The 12,487-nt window shown below is 54.5% G+C and overlaps 2 long non-coding RNA genes across 3 annotated transcripts in view; both read right to left on the bottom strand.

Moving 5' to 3' along the window:
- LOC143725560 (uncharacterized) overlaps positions 1-12,487 on the bottom strand; it is a 358,276-nt gene that overhangs the window by 104,406 nt on the left and 241,383 nt on the right. The window lies entirely within an intron of this gene.
- LOC143725563 (uncharacterized) overlaps positions 1-12,487 on the bottom strand; it is an 84,882-nt gene that overhangs the window by 69,754 nt on the left and 2,641 nt on the right. The window lies entirely within an intron of this gene.

Raw genomic sequence — 12,487 nt, 5'->3', positions numbered from 1 at the left:
CCCCTAAAAAAAAAGAAAAGGTGGAGGCCAAATGGCCTTGCCCCTAAAATTACATAATTCCCACCCCGCTGCCAAATTAAACTTGCGAGAGAGAGAAAACGTAATATTGACAGGAAGGATGAATGAAAAGCAACGGGTGTGTTGTGGTCAGTGAGGGAGTAAGGAATGATGGGATGTGTTTACCGTATGACGAAGTCTGTGGCGCAGTCAATCTCAGACCAGGGGACACACTCATTGAGTTCCCTTTCGAGAGGTCTCTCCTATTGCGTAATGCTTACGCTATGGGAAAACTCCTTTTCTCGAGAAATATTGAAGTCTTTATGTAAAACGCAGCTGCACAGCATACAGCAATGAGCGAGGCAGCTCGGTCATTGGCTGTGCTGCGGCAACTTGCACGAACCAATGACGGGGCGACTCTGAACCCGCTTCCAATGAGCGTGCTTCGCGTCCACGCGCGTCAGAGCCCGCCAGGATGGGCGTGGCCAAGGCTATATATTGGGCGCCCCGTCGTCTGAGTTCTTTAGATTTAATCTCCTTCAGCAAAGAACCTTCTCTTCGCTGATCCTCCGGATTGTTGGAGTCTTTCGCCGCCGCCGCCGTCGACAAGCCTACAGCAGGACTGCTTCGAGGACGCCGGCGCCTTCAGCCGCCTTCGATCACCCTTCTGCTAAGCCATCCGGCGCGCATCACTATATCCTTTTTGCAAAGCTAATCAGTGTTCGCCCCCGCGACACTTTTATTCTAAAAGAGCAATTTTGAAAGCGTCAAATGCCTTCCTGCACTTCGTGTCGAGGCCCTCTTCAAGACGGGGATCGCCACATCATCTGCGCCCGCTGCCTGGGACCGGACCACGCAGAGGCTGCCCTTACTCGAGGCGGATGCCCCGAGTGTGACGCCCTGGGCCTCACCGAGCTGCGCGCTCGCTTCGCCGTCTTCACCGCGAAAGAGCCCACCTCTTCCGTGCTGCCATCTCCTCTGGTCGAGCCGCGAAAGAAAAAACGCCGCTCACAGAGGCTGCCTGAGCACGTGGTTTGCAGTGATGTCACGCCGGGTCAATCCCCGCGTGCTTCACCGCCACCCGAAGATTCCCCGCCGCCAGTCCAGTTCACACAGGCGGACCAGCACCCCTCCAGCGGAGCGATGGGGCTCGTCTCGTTTGGCGCGTCAGGGGATGACGATGACAAGGATGACAGCTTTTCCTGCGATGCTGCATCCGATGACTGGCCGGGCTCGTCTTTCGACCCCGCGCCGTCGACACTAGCGGGCACGAGCGCGGGCTCCAGCATGGACTCAGAGATCGTCCGCGTTCTCTCCAAGGCCGTGGAAGACCTCGGGCTCGATTGGTCTTCCCCGGAAGAACCCGCCCGCAGCCGACTGGACGAGTGGTTCCCTGCAGGGGCGCCGACAGGCCCCTCGACAAAGACCCTCCCACTTCTTCCCGGAAGTTCACGACGAACTCACAAAGTCGTGGAAAGCCCCGCACTCCGCTCGCCTGAAGCCCTCTTTTTCTTTGTCGCTCTCCTCCGTGGACGGCGCAAAAGAAAGAGGCTATGAGGGGACTCCACCCCTCGAGGAGGCCGTGGCCAATCACCTGTGTCCACCCTCCAACGCTGGATGGAAAGCTAAGGCTTCTCATCCCTCGAAGCCTTGCCGGTCCACGTCAGCTCTCGCCTGTCGCGCATACGCCGCCGCCGGCCAAGCTGCATCAGCGCTTCACTCTATGGCTGTCCTACAGGTGTTTCAAGCCAAACTTCTCCGCAGTATGGACGAGTCTGGACCCGAGCCTGAGGCATTTAAGGACCTGCGCAGCGCCACTGACATAGCGCTGCGAGCCACAAAAGCCACCGCCCAATCCATCGGCCGTGCTATGGCTAACCTGACTGTCCTTGAGCGCCATCTGTGGCTGACGCTAACTGATATGAAGGATGCAGATAAGGCGTCTTTCCTCGATGCGCCTATCTCCCAAGACGGCCTGTTTGGACCAGCGGTGAAGGAGTTCGCCGAGCGCTTCACCGAAGCCCGTAAGGACTCACAGGCTATGCGTCACTTCCTGCCTAAGCGATCTAGCTCATCCCAGAGCCGCCAACGGCCGCCTCAACAGCAGCGAGCTAAGACGGCGCCCCCCGTTTCTCAGCCCAAACCTGAAACGGATTTTCGACGCCGCTCGTGCTCGGCCAACAGGAAGCAACCGCCTGAGCGACGGGGACCTCGGCCCAGGATTGTGCTGAGGAACAGCCACAGGGAGGAAAAGGGAGAGCGCGTGTCTCGCAAAAGCCGGACCGTTCTCTCCAAAACGCCTAAACCATTACCCAGTTCCCTTACAGGCGGCTGGAAATGTCTATACAGCAGTCAATGTGCCAGCCACACAGCTCGCCCACCTGCAAACAAACGCCGTTTTTACGGCGACACACAGAAATCACATAAAGAGCTATTTTCTGCCTGTGTCATTAAAGGGTCACGTGTCCACACCAAAGTGCGCATTCCCACATTTCAAAACTGTCAACGCAGTGCCAAATGTTGTCCCAGCTCAGGCTGGACGCCCCATAAATGTAGATTGTGTGCCAACTGTTACGTATGCACCACTACACACAAGCACTGTTCCCACAGTTATAAACACTTCCCCAGTAAAAGCGGGAAGTTGTATAAGAGTAGCGCGTGTGCCCGCTGTTATGCACGCACCCCAACTCACAAACACTGTTTATATGGCCAAAAACCCCCCGCCACGAGCGGGAAGTTTTATGAAAGTGGCGCGGGTGCCTACCACAGTATATGCACCCCCACCCATAAGCACTATACACACAGTGTCAAACATTGCCCCATCTCACTCTGTGAGCATTACAGCGAGCGTGCCTGTAATCTCACACGCACCCCTGCAGTCGGCATTCAGCAGAGCTGCTCAGCGCGCGTCCGCGCCGCTGAGAGCTGTGAGCTCGGTGTTAACACAGAACGATTCGCTGACGGGAGCCATACGTCACTACGACACGCCCCCAGCCAGCAGTCAGCCCATATCTGTGCGAGCGAAAGCTTGGGAAAATATCCCCGACATGCCGAAGTGGGTTTTGAACATAATAAAACACGGTTACTCGCTTCAATTCGCTCGCAGACCGCCCCGCTTCACAGCGGTGGTAGAGACGAAAGTGAGAAAAGATGTTTCACATGTTCTACGCACCGAGATGCTCAAACTGATAGAGAAAGGCGCTATAGAAACAGTCCCCCCCTCTATGAGCGAGACAGGTTTTTACAGCCGCTATTTTCTCGTCCCGAAAAAGGATGGCGGTCTCCGCCCCATTCTAGATCTCAGACATCTGAACAAAGCTTTAATGATTCGTTCGTTCAGAATGATAACTACCAAGCATATCCTCGCACAAGTTCGCCCGAGGGATTGGTTTCTGTCAGTGGATCTGAAAGACACTTACTTTCACATTCCAATAGCGCCTCATCACAGGCCGTTTCTGAGATTCGCTTTCGAGGGACAGTCATACCAGTACACAGTACTACCATTCGGCCTGTCACTGGCACCCCGTACATTTACGAAATGTATGGATGCAGCACTTTCCCCCCTGAGACAGCGGGGAGTGCGAATACTGAATTATCTCGACGATTGGCTAATACTAGCACAATCAGAGAGCCAGTTAGTGACACACAGGTCTTGGATTATCAGTCATATAGAGTGCCTAGGTCTAAAAATCAATTTTGCAAAGAGCATGCTATCCCCCAGCCAGAATATTTATTTTCTGGGAATAGTGCTAGACTCAGTGCAGATGACGGCGCGCCTCTCATCAGAGCGCGCGCTCACTATCCGGCGCCTTGCAACATCGTTCAGAGCGGGCGCGCGCGCCCCCGTCAAGCGGTTTCAGAGGATGCTCGGTCTCATGGCCTCAGCATCAGCTGTACTCCAGCTAGGATTGTTGCACATGCGTCCTCTCCAACGCTGGCTCAAAAGCAGTGTCCCCACTCGCGCGTGGCGCTCGGACCACTTTTTAATCAGGGCAAATCACGGCTGCATAAAAGCCCTGACGCCCTGGAAAGCTGTCGACTGGTATCAGTCCGGCGTGAGTTTGGGTGTAAACACAAGGAGAAAAATGATCACGACAGATGCCTCCAAAATAGGTTGGGGGGCCCTTTACGAGGGCAGGCCTGTCTCCGGCTTGTGGTCAAACCCGGAGAAGCGCCTACATATCAACTGTCTGGAATTGAAAGCGGTCGCTTTGGCTCTCAGAGCCCTGCTCCCGTACTTGAAGGACGAGCACGTCCTAGTCCGAACGGACAACATGACGGTAGTCTCGCATATAAATCGTCAGGGTGGACTCAGATCGAGCTCCCTGCACTCGATGGCCAGGGAGCTCCTCCTATGGTCCCAGCGCAACCTGCGCTCGCTGAGAGCAGCGCATGTGCCAGGCGTTCTGAACCAGGGAGCGGACATGCTGTCCAGAGACAAAGTTCTCCCAGGAGAATGGTCTCTCCACCCCCTGACGGTTCAGTGGTTATGGCAAACCTTTGGCAGAGCAGAGGTCGACCTCTTTGCCTCCAAGGAGAATACGCACTGCCCCCTCTTCTTTTCAAAGAGCACGAGAATCCGACTGATGACCTGGGGCAGCATCGCAACCGGAGGGAAGGCATACAGCGGGCGGCTCGGCCAGATTTGGGCGAGATTTCGGCCAGATTTCGGCCAGATTTCGCCCAAATCTGGCCGAGCCGCCCGCTGTATGCCTTCCCTCCGGTTGCGATGCTGCCCCAGGTCATCAGTCGGATCAGGGAGGAGAAATGTGCAGTGCTCCTGGTAGCCCAACTCTGGAAAAACCAGACGTGGTTTCCAGAACTGATGCAGATGATACAATCTGCCCCATGGCCGATCCCACTGAGGCTAGATCTCCTCAGGCAGGCCAACGGGACGATCCTCCATCCCCGCCCCGATCTGTGGGCCCTCCATGCGTGGCCCCTCAACGGATTCCCGGGAACCTCCCCAGTGGAGTGTTGAGAACCATCACTGAGGCACGAGCGCCCTCTACGAGGCGCTTATATGCCCAGAAATGGAAGGTGTTCAGTGACTGGTGCAAGCCCAGGAACCTGAATCCTGACACATGCGAAGTACCGAGTGTGCTCGTTTTCCTACAAGAGCTGTTGGAGGCAGGCCGCACCCCCTCCACGCTCAAAGTATATGTGGCTGCCATAGCGGCATCACATGAGCCGGTCGAAGGACGCACACTAGGGAATAACCACCTAGTTGTTCGTTTCCTGAGGGGCGCCATGAGGATAAATCCCCCACGCCCCCCCTCGGTGCCTATTTGGGACCTGACCACGGTCCTGGACGCACTTAAGCGTGCCCCGTTCGAACCCCTCCGAACTGTGCACCTTAAACAGCTCTCGCTCAAAACTGCTCTCTTGCTGGCTCTCGCCTCGGTCAAGAGAGTGGGCGACCTGCACGCGCTGTCATCAAGCGCTACCTGCCTAGAGTTTGGACCTAACGACAACAGCGTTGTCCTCAGGCCAAGACACGGGTATATTCCTAAAGTGCTCTCTACTCCTTTCAGAGCACAGGTGATATATTTGGCCGCGCTATCGTCCCCAGCAGACGAAAGTGACGCCAATTTACTCTGCCCGGTCAGGGCACTCAGAGTATATTTGGAACGTTCTGCCCCGTTCAGACAGACAGAGCAGTTGTTCGTATGCTTTGGCGGCCGCACTAAGGGTCTGGCTGTATCAAAGCAGAGAATATCGCGCTGGATAGTTGATGCTATAGCGCTGGCTTATGAGGCCAAGGGCCTTCAGTGCCCCTTGGGCATCAGAGCTCACTCTACGAGAGGCATGGCCTCCTCGTGGGCGTGGTCGAGTGGGATACCCATTCAAGATATTTGTGCGGCTGCAGGCTGGGCCTCACCGTCCACATTTATCAGGTTTTATAACCTACAGGTCCCCTCATTGCACTCTAACATACTGTCGGTCTAACTATGCATAGGCTGAGGTGTGTACATGCTGAGCATTATCTCCTCCCTCATAAAATCACATCTTGCATCTGATGTGGAGGATTTTTCATACATAACAGTACATAGAAATGTGCTTGTGTGTGTATTTGGACGCCCTTTGGGCCGTCCCACGTTGTCCCTTTATAAAGCCCGCCTTCGGCTGGCTCGTTGGATAATTACTTCGCTCAAAAAAGGCTCAGGCACCGGCCTCCGGCTTAATAGATGCGAAGTCAGCACGCACGGCGTTTTACTTGGCGTTCCCATAGCGTAAGCATTACGCAATAGGAGAGACCTCTCGAAAGGGAACGACTCGGTTACTAACGTAACCTCGGTTCCCTGAGAGGAGGGAACGAGTATTGCGTAATCTGCCGTGCTTGTGCTTGGTCAATTTGCTTCAGTCGATTGAACCTAAAGAACTCAGACGACGGGGCGCCCAACGCCCATCCTGGCGGGCTCTGACGCGCGTGGACGCGAAGCACGCTCATTGGAAGCGGGTTCAGAGTCGCCCCGTCATTGGTTCCTGCAAGTTGCCGCAGCACAGCCAATGACCGAGCTGCCTCGCTCATTGCTGTATGCTGTGCAGCTGCAATGCGTTTTACATAAAGACTTCAATATTTCTCGAGAAAAGGAGTTTTCCCATAGCGTAAGCATTACGCAATACTCTTTCCCTCCTCTCAGGGAACCGAGGTTACGTTAGTAACCGAGTCGTTTTCATGATTTATGGAAACTTTCTATATACATGTGATTTTTATACTGTACAACCTGTATATTCTGTCCCACAGCCCTCACAGAAAACCTGCATTTTTACATTTAAATTTCCTCATGGGGACCAAAAAATGTCCAGAAAACGTCTCGGTTACGTATGTAACCCTCGTTCCCTGAGTAGGGAACGGAGACGTTACGTCGGATGACGACGAATGGGGTTTCGCTTAGAACACCTATCGACTACCTATCGAGTATTACAAAACGAGCCAATGGCAAAGAAATGCCATGGGTCTGCGGAATTTGCATAGCGTATCTCCGCCTTACCTCGTGGGTATAAAAGGAGGACGCCGGCAACAGGCAGATATGTTTCTTCGCTGAGGAGCCAAGACTGAGCTCAGGCGATCCCCGCGGTACAGCGGAAAGTGGCAGGAAGACGTAACGTCTCCGTTCCCTACTCAGGGAACGAGGGTTACATACGTAACCGAGACGTTCCCTTTCGTTGTCACTCCGAGTTACGTCGGATGACGACGAATGGGGTTACCAGTCTAATCACGCCACCTTCTCAGCTGTCTTCCAGTGCCCTGCGTAAATCTGAGATCCCTGTCGTGAGACTGGCACGGACGAAGGACTCCTATTTAGCACAGGAATACCAAGGTACACTGGGGAGCATATCCCAAAGTTTAGGGGAAATATGCAATTACTGCCAACCAGAGGGGGGGACTTAGAGAATACACATATGACCCGAAGGAGACATATGTAGAACACTGGGGTGTCCAGCCGCAGGTGGAATATTTCAACCCCAGGGGTGGCAAGGTGGCTTGCCAAGGGAAAGACACATGCTCAAAGAGGCTTACAGTGGAAAAACACACGTGGGGGTCGCTCAGAGGAGGGACCATGCACACGGGAGGCACCTAGCCGACACGCAGGCAATAGACACTGGCGCCGACGTCAGGAGTGCTGGAGGAGCTCAGGGCTTTCGGGGAAGCTCACCTGAGGAGAATATCGCACGTATCCAGTCAGTGGAGTGGAATGGCGAGCAAGCGAAGACACCTGAGCGGGTCCGGTACTAGCTGGTTGAAGCGAGTACACGAGAGGACACTGGCTCCACTCGGAGATTATAGAATCTGGCGAATGTGTTAGGTGTCGCCCAGCCTGCAGCTCTGCAGATGTCTGTTAGCGAGGCGCCATGCGCTAGAGCCCAAGAGGATGCCACACTCCGGGTGGAGTGGGCAGTCACACCAAGGGGGCACGGTCGACCTTGCTGCTGGTATGCCAAAGCAATGGCGTCCACTATCCAGTGAGACAACCTTTGCTTTGAGAGAGCCTTTCCCTTCAGCTTCCCACCATAACAGACAAAGAGCTGGTCTGAGGTCCTGAAACACTGCGTCCTGTCTACATAGGCGCGGAGAGCGCGTACTGGACAGAGCAGTGCAAGGCTGGGTCTGCCTCCTCCAGGGGCAGCGCTTGCAGGTTCACCACCTGGTCCCGGAAGGGAGTGGTAGGAACCTTGGGCACGTATCCAGGCCGGGGTCTCAGGATCACGTGAGAGTAAGCCGGCCCGGACTCCAGGCACGCTTCGTCAATGGAGAATGCGTGCAGGTCCCCTACCGTCTTGATGGAGGCCAGTGCAACCAGGAGCGCTGTCTTCATAGACAGGAATTTAAGCTCGACTGATTGCAGAGGCTCAAATGGAGCACTCTTCAGGGCAGTTAGAACCACTGAGAGGTCCGAAGAGGGAACGAGAGGAGGGGGACGGATTTAGTCTCCTCGCTCCTCTAGGAACCTGATAACCAGGTCGTGCTTCCCCACCGACTTACCTTCGATGAGGTCATGGTGTGCGATAATAGCGGCAACGTAGACCTTCAGGGTGGAGGGAGACAGCCTTCGCTCCAGCCCCTGTTGAAGGAAGGAAGGCACAACGCTGATCGAGCATCTCCGGGGGGCTTCTCGGTGAGAAGAGCACCAGCTGACGAAGAGGTTCCACTTCAACGCATAGACGTGTCACGTGGACGACGCCCTAGCGGAAGTGATGGTAGCCACCACCGCTGGTGGTAGGGTACTCAAACCTGCCTCGTCCCATCGAGGAGCCACACGTGGAGGTTCCAGAGATCGGGACGAGGGTGCCATAGGTGGCCCCGTCCCAGAGGAAGAAGGTTCTTCCTCAGAGGGATCGGCCAGGGAGGTGCTGTCGCGAGGAGTACTAGTTCGGAGAAACAGGTCTGGGCGGGCCAGTACGGCGCGACCAGAATGACCTGCTCCGCGTCCTCCCTGACCTTGCGCAAGGTCTGCGCAAGAAGGCTCACTGGGGGAAACGCTTACTTGCGGCCCCGCGGCCAGCTGTGCGACAGTGTATCCGTGCCGAGCGTGCCCTCGGTCAGGGAATAATACAGGTCGCAATGGGTCGAGTCGTGAAAGGCAAACAGATCTAACTGTGCGTCCCCGAACTGGTCCCAAATCAGCTGAACCGACTGGGGATGGAGTCGCCAATCTCCCGGGAGGGGCTGAAGCCGCGAGAGCTCGTCGGTGGCCCACCTTGATGGTTGATGTACGCTACAGTGGCGGTATTGTCTGAACGGACTACTACGTGTTGGTTCTTGAGCACGGCCCGGAAGCGGCGCAAAGCAAGACGTACGGCCAGCAACTCGAGGCAATTGACGTGCCAGAGGCGTCGGGGTCCTGTCCAGGAGCCCGCGGCAGCACGTCCATTGCACATGGCACCCCAGCCCGTGGAGGAGGCATCTGTCGTTACAACAACATGCCGCGAAGCTCGTTCCAGGGGCACTCCGGCCCGTAGAAAACTGAGGTTCGACCACGGGGTGAATGTCTGACGGCAGGTCGGAGTAACTGGTACTCGGAGGGTGCCGTGTTGCCATGCCCACTTCGGGACTCGGTCGCGGAGCCAAAGCTGAAGCGGTCTCATATGAAGCAATATGAGCGGCGAACCGCGGCTGCAGATGCCATATGCCCCAGGAGCCTCTGAATAAACTTCAGTGGAACCGCACTCTTGCGCTTGATAGTCTCAGGCAAGTCAGCAATGGCTGAGTGGAGAAGGCGACCAAGTCCATACCGAGAAAAGAGCTCCTCTGCACGGGGCAAAGTTTACTCCTTCCCCGGTTGACCCGAAGGCCCAGACGAGCTAGGTGCCGGAGCACTGGGTCCCTGTATTCGCAAACCTGGTCTCAGGAGTGAGCTTAAGACAGCCAGTCACCGAGATAGTTCAGGACGCGAACCCCGTGTTCCCATGGAGGAACAAAGGCAGCCTCAACAACCTTGTGAAGGCGCGAAGAGACAGGGCTAGCCCGAATGGGAAAACAGCGTACTGATATGCGCGCGCCCTGACAGCAAACCGTAGGTATGGTCTGAGTCGAGGGAGAACGGAGACATAAAAGTAGGCGCCCTTCAGGTCGATCGCTGCAAACCAATCCTGTGGCCGCACACATCCAGAAGTGCGTTTGGCCAGGAGCATCTTGAATGGCAGCCTGTGAAGGGAGCGGTTCGGGCCAGGATTGGCCGTAACCCACCAGACTTCTCCGGGACAATGAGGTAGGGGCTGTACACCCGGACCTCCTTGCGGCTGGAGGGACAGTCTCAATCGCACCCTTCGCCAGTAGGGTAGCAACCTCCGCTCTCATGATAGCCAAGTGGAGCGGACTCCCCAGAAGTGGGGAGGAGACCGTGCGAACTGAATCGCATAGCCGAGCCGATGGTTCGCGCGACCCAGCGGAACAGAAGGGAAGCTCTAGGCAGGCTCCCAGCTGTGCCAGTGGCGTCGAGAACCACAGACGTCCCCCCGGTGGTGCAGCGAAGCGGAATGACCGGCCCAGACGTGGACGGCATAGCGGCCCGGTGTGGGGGCAAGGTCAAAACCGCACCCTGACAGAGGAGGCCAGGGAAGGACCAGCGTTCCACGGGGTCCTGCTCTGTCAAGGGTCTGGCGACAGAGGGGGACAGGGGCGAAGCGGTCGTGGACGGCACGCCGTGTCAACCACCTCCGGGACAGAGGGGGACGAGGAGAGCACGGCATGTGGGCGGCGCTCTGTGACGTCCGAACTCTCTGTGCTCAGAGACGGGAGAGTCAGTTCTTTGGAGAATAAGGATTCTTCCACGGCCTTCACCCGGGGAAAGGAGTGGTCCTGCTACCAGCTCCTGGAAAGAACTGAGTCCCATCTCTGAGGAGCCCATCCCAAGAAAGCCGCTTAACCCGGCGTGTAGCGGGGGGCGGGGCTGGAGAGGACTGTTTTGGCGTCCGACGGCGGCCTCCAGAGCCGGCCCGGCTGAGCGGGCAGGGTGGGAGCCGCGGGGGGGCGCCCACGGCGGTGGGCAGACCGAGGGATCTGAGCGGACGGCGGGGCCGTCGGGACAGAGTCAACCTCAGTCTGCTCCATCCCCGAGGAGCCCGTCTCAGGAGCGCCGCTTAACCCGGCGTGTAGCGGGGGGCGGGGCTGGAGAGGGGCTGTGGCGTCCGCCCGCGGCCCCCAGAGCCGGCCCGGGTGAACGGGCGGAAGCGAAAACATATCTGCCTGTTGCCGGCGTCCTCCTTTTATACCCACGAGGTAAGGCGGAGATACGCTATGCAAATTCCGCAGACCCATGGCATTTCTTTGCCATTGGCTCGTTTTGTAATACTCGAAGTCGATAGGTGTTCTAAGCGAAACCCCATTCGTCGTCATCCGACGTAACTCGGAGTGACAACGAAAGGGAACCAGAGTTTGCTCAAAGTAATGTCAAACATACGGGTATTTCTGCAAAGGCCTCTGGGGCTTATGTGAATCGTTTTGTTAATAAAAGTTTTATTAAACTTGTTTTTTCCTTGTGCTGATAACACAGTAATAGGCTCTACTATTTATTCATATCTCACACACCCCTCCAATTCGCATCAATTTTATTTATTCAAGAATCCTCCTAGTGCCTCGAGGTAAAAGGGGGAAAGAGTAATTTGATCAAAACTCAAAACATAATTTGTTGCAAGTGTGAGAAGTTGAACCACTACATAAATAAAACTATTATCTGATTTCATTAAATAAGCCACTGACTTTTTATTGCTGGTAATTTCATGTAAATTTAGCACATTGTACTCTATGTATTAGCGACTTTGATTAGAATTTACAATAAATTACATTTTTAATATAGCCTATCCTATAAGCTCCTCCATGACCCGATCTTTAAAATTCTTCATCAGCTGAGAAAAATAGTTTGTTCCCATTGTTAACCATTCAGTTTCAATGGCAACACAATTTAGAGCAGTCCATTAATAGTTTTATTCCTGTTACAACTCCCAATAATATTAAAAGCATGACTCTCTCTGAGTGAAACGCCACACTGACGGCTCGTGATGTGAACGGCTTCGCTCCAGTGTGAACAATCAGGTAAAACTCAATTCTTCACGTGCTAAACTCCTCCGACACAGATGCATGTGTGCGGCTTCTCTCCAGTGTTCATTCTCAGGTGATTTCAGGAGCATATCTATCTATTTCATATATGTTTAATCATGTTTTATCCTCATGTGAGCTTTCTTTCTTTTTTTCAGATTTTACCTGCACTAGAATCGACACTAGTTCGTTACAAGAATTTCATAAATTCTATGATGAAGACTAATGAATACTTTACCTGCTTATAAAAGTCCCAATGTGTAAGTTTTGTGCAGTTATTTAAAAAATGTTAACATAAAAAATAAAATAAAAACAATACTCAAATCTTTCTCTCAAAACTCAAAGTTTGAGTTAGAGTTCTCTCTAACTCAAAAATTGTTGCACTTTACTATCACCCAATAAGGGAATCTTCAACAAAAAAAGAGAGGCCATGAATTGTGTTTTTACGTC

The sequence above is a fragment of the Siphateles boraxobius genome, unplaced genomic scaffold (assembly GCF_051911475.1).
Source record: "Siphateles boraxobius isolate OS27281-9 unplaced genomic scaffold, OSU_SipBor_1 77, whole genome shotgun sequence".
NCBI classification, from domain to species: domain Eukaryota; kingdom Metazoa; phylum Chordata; class Actinopteri; order Cypriniformes; family Leuciscidae; genus Siphateles; species Siphateles boraxobius.
The sequence above is the reverse complement of the archived record's forward strand: the minus strand, read 5'-3'. Positions and strand labels throughout refer to the sequence as shown.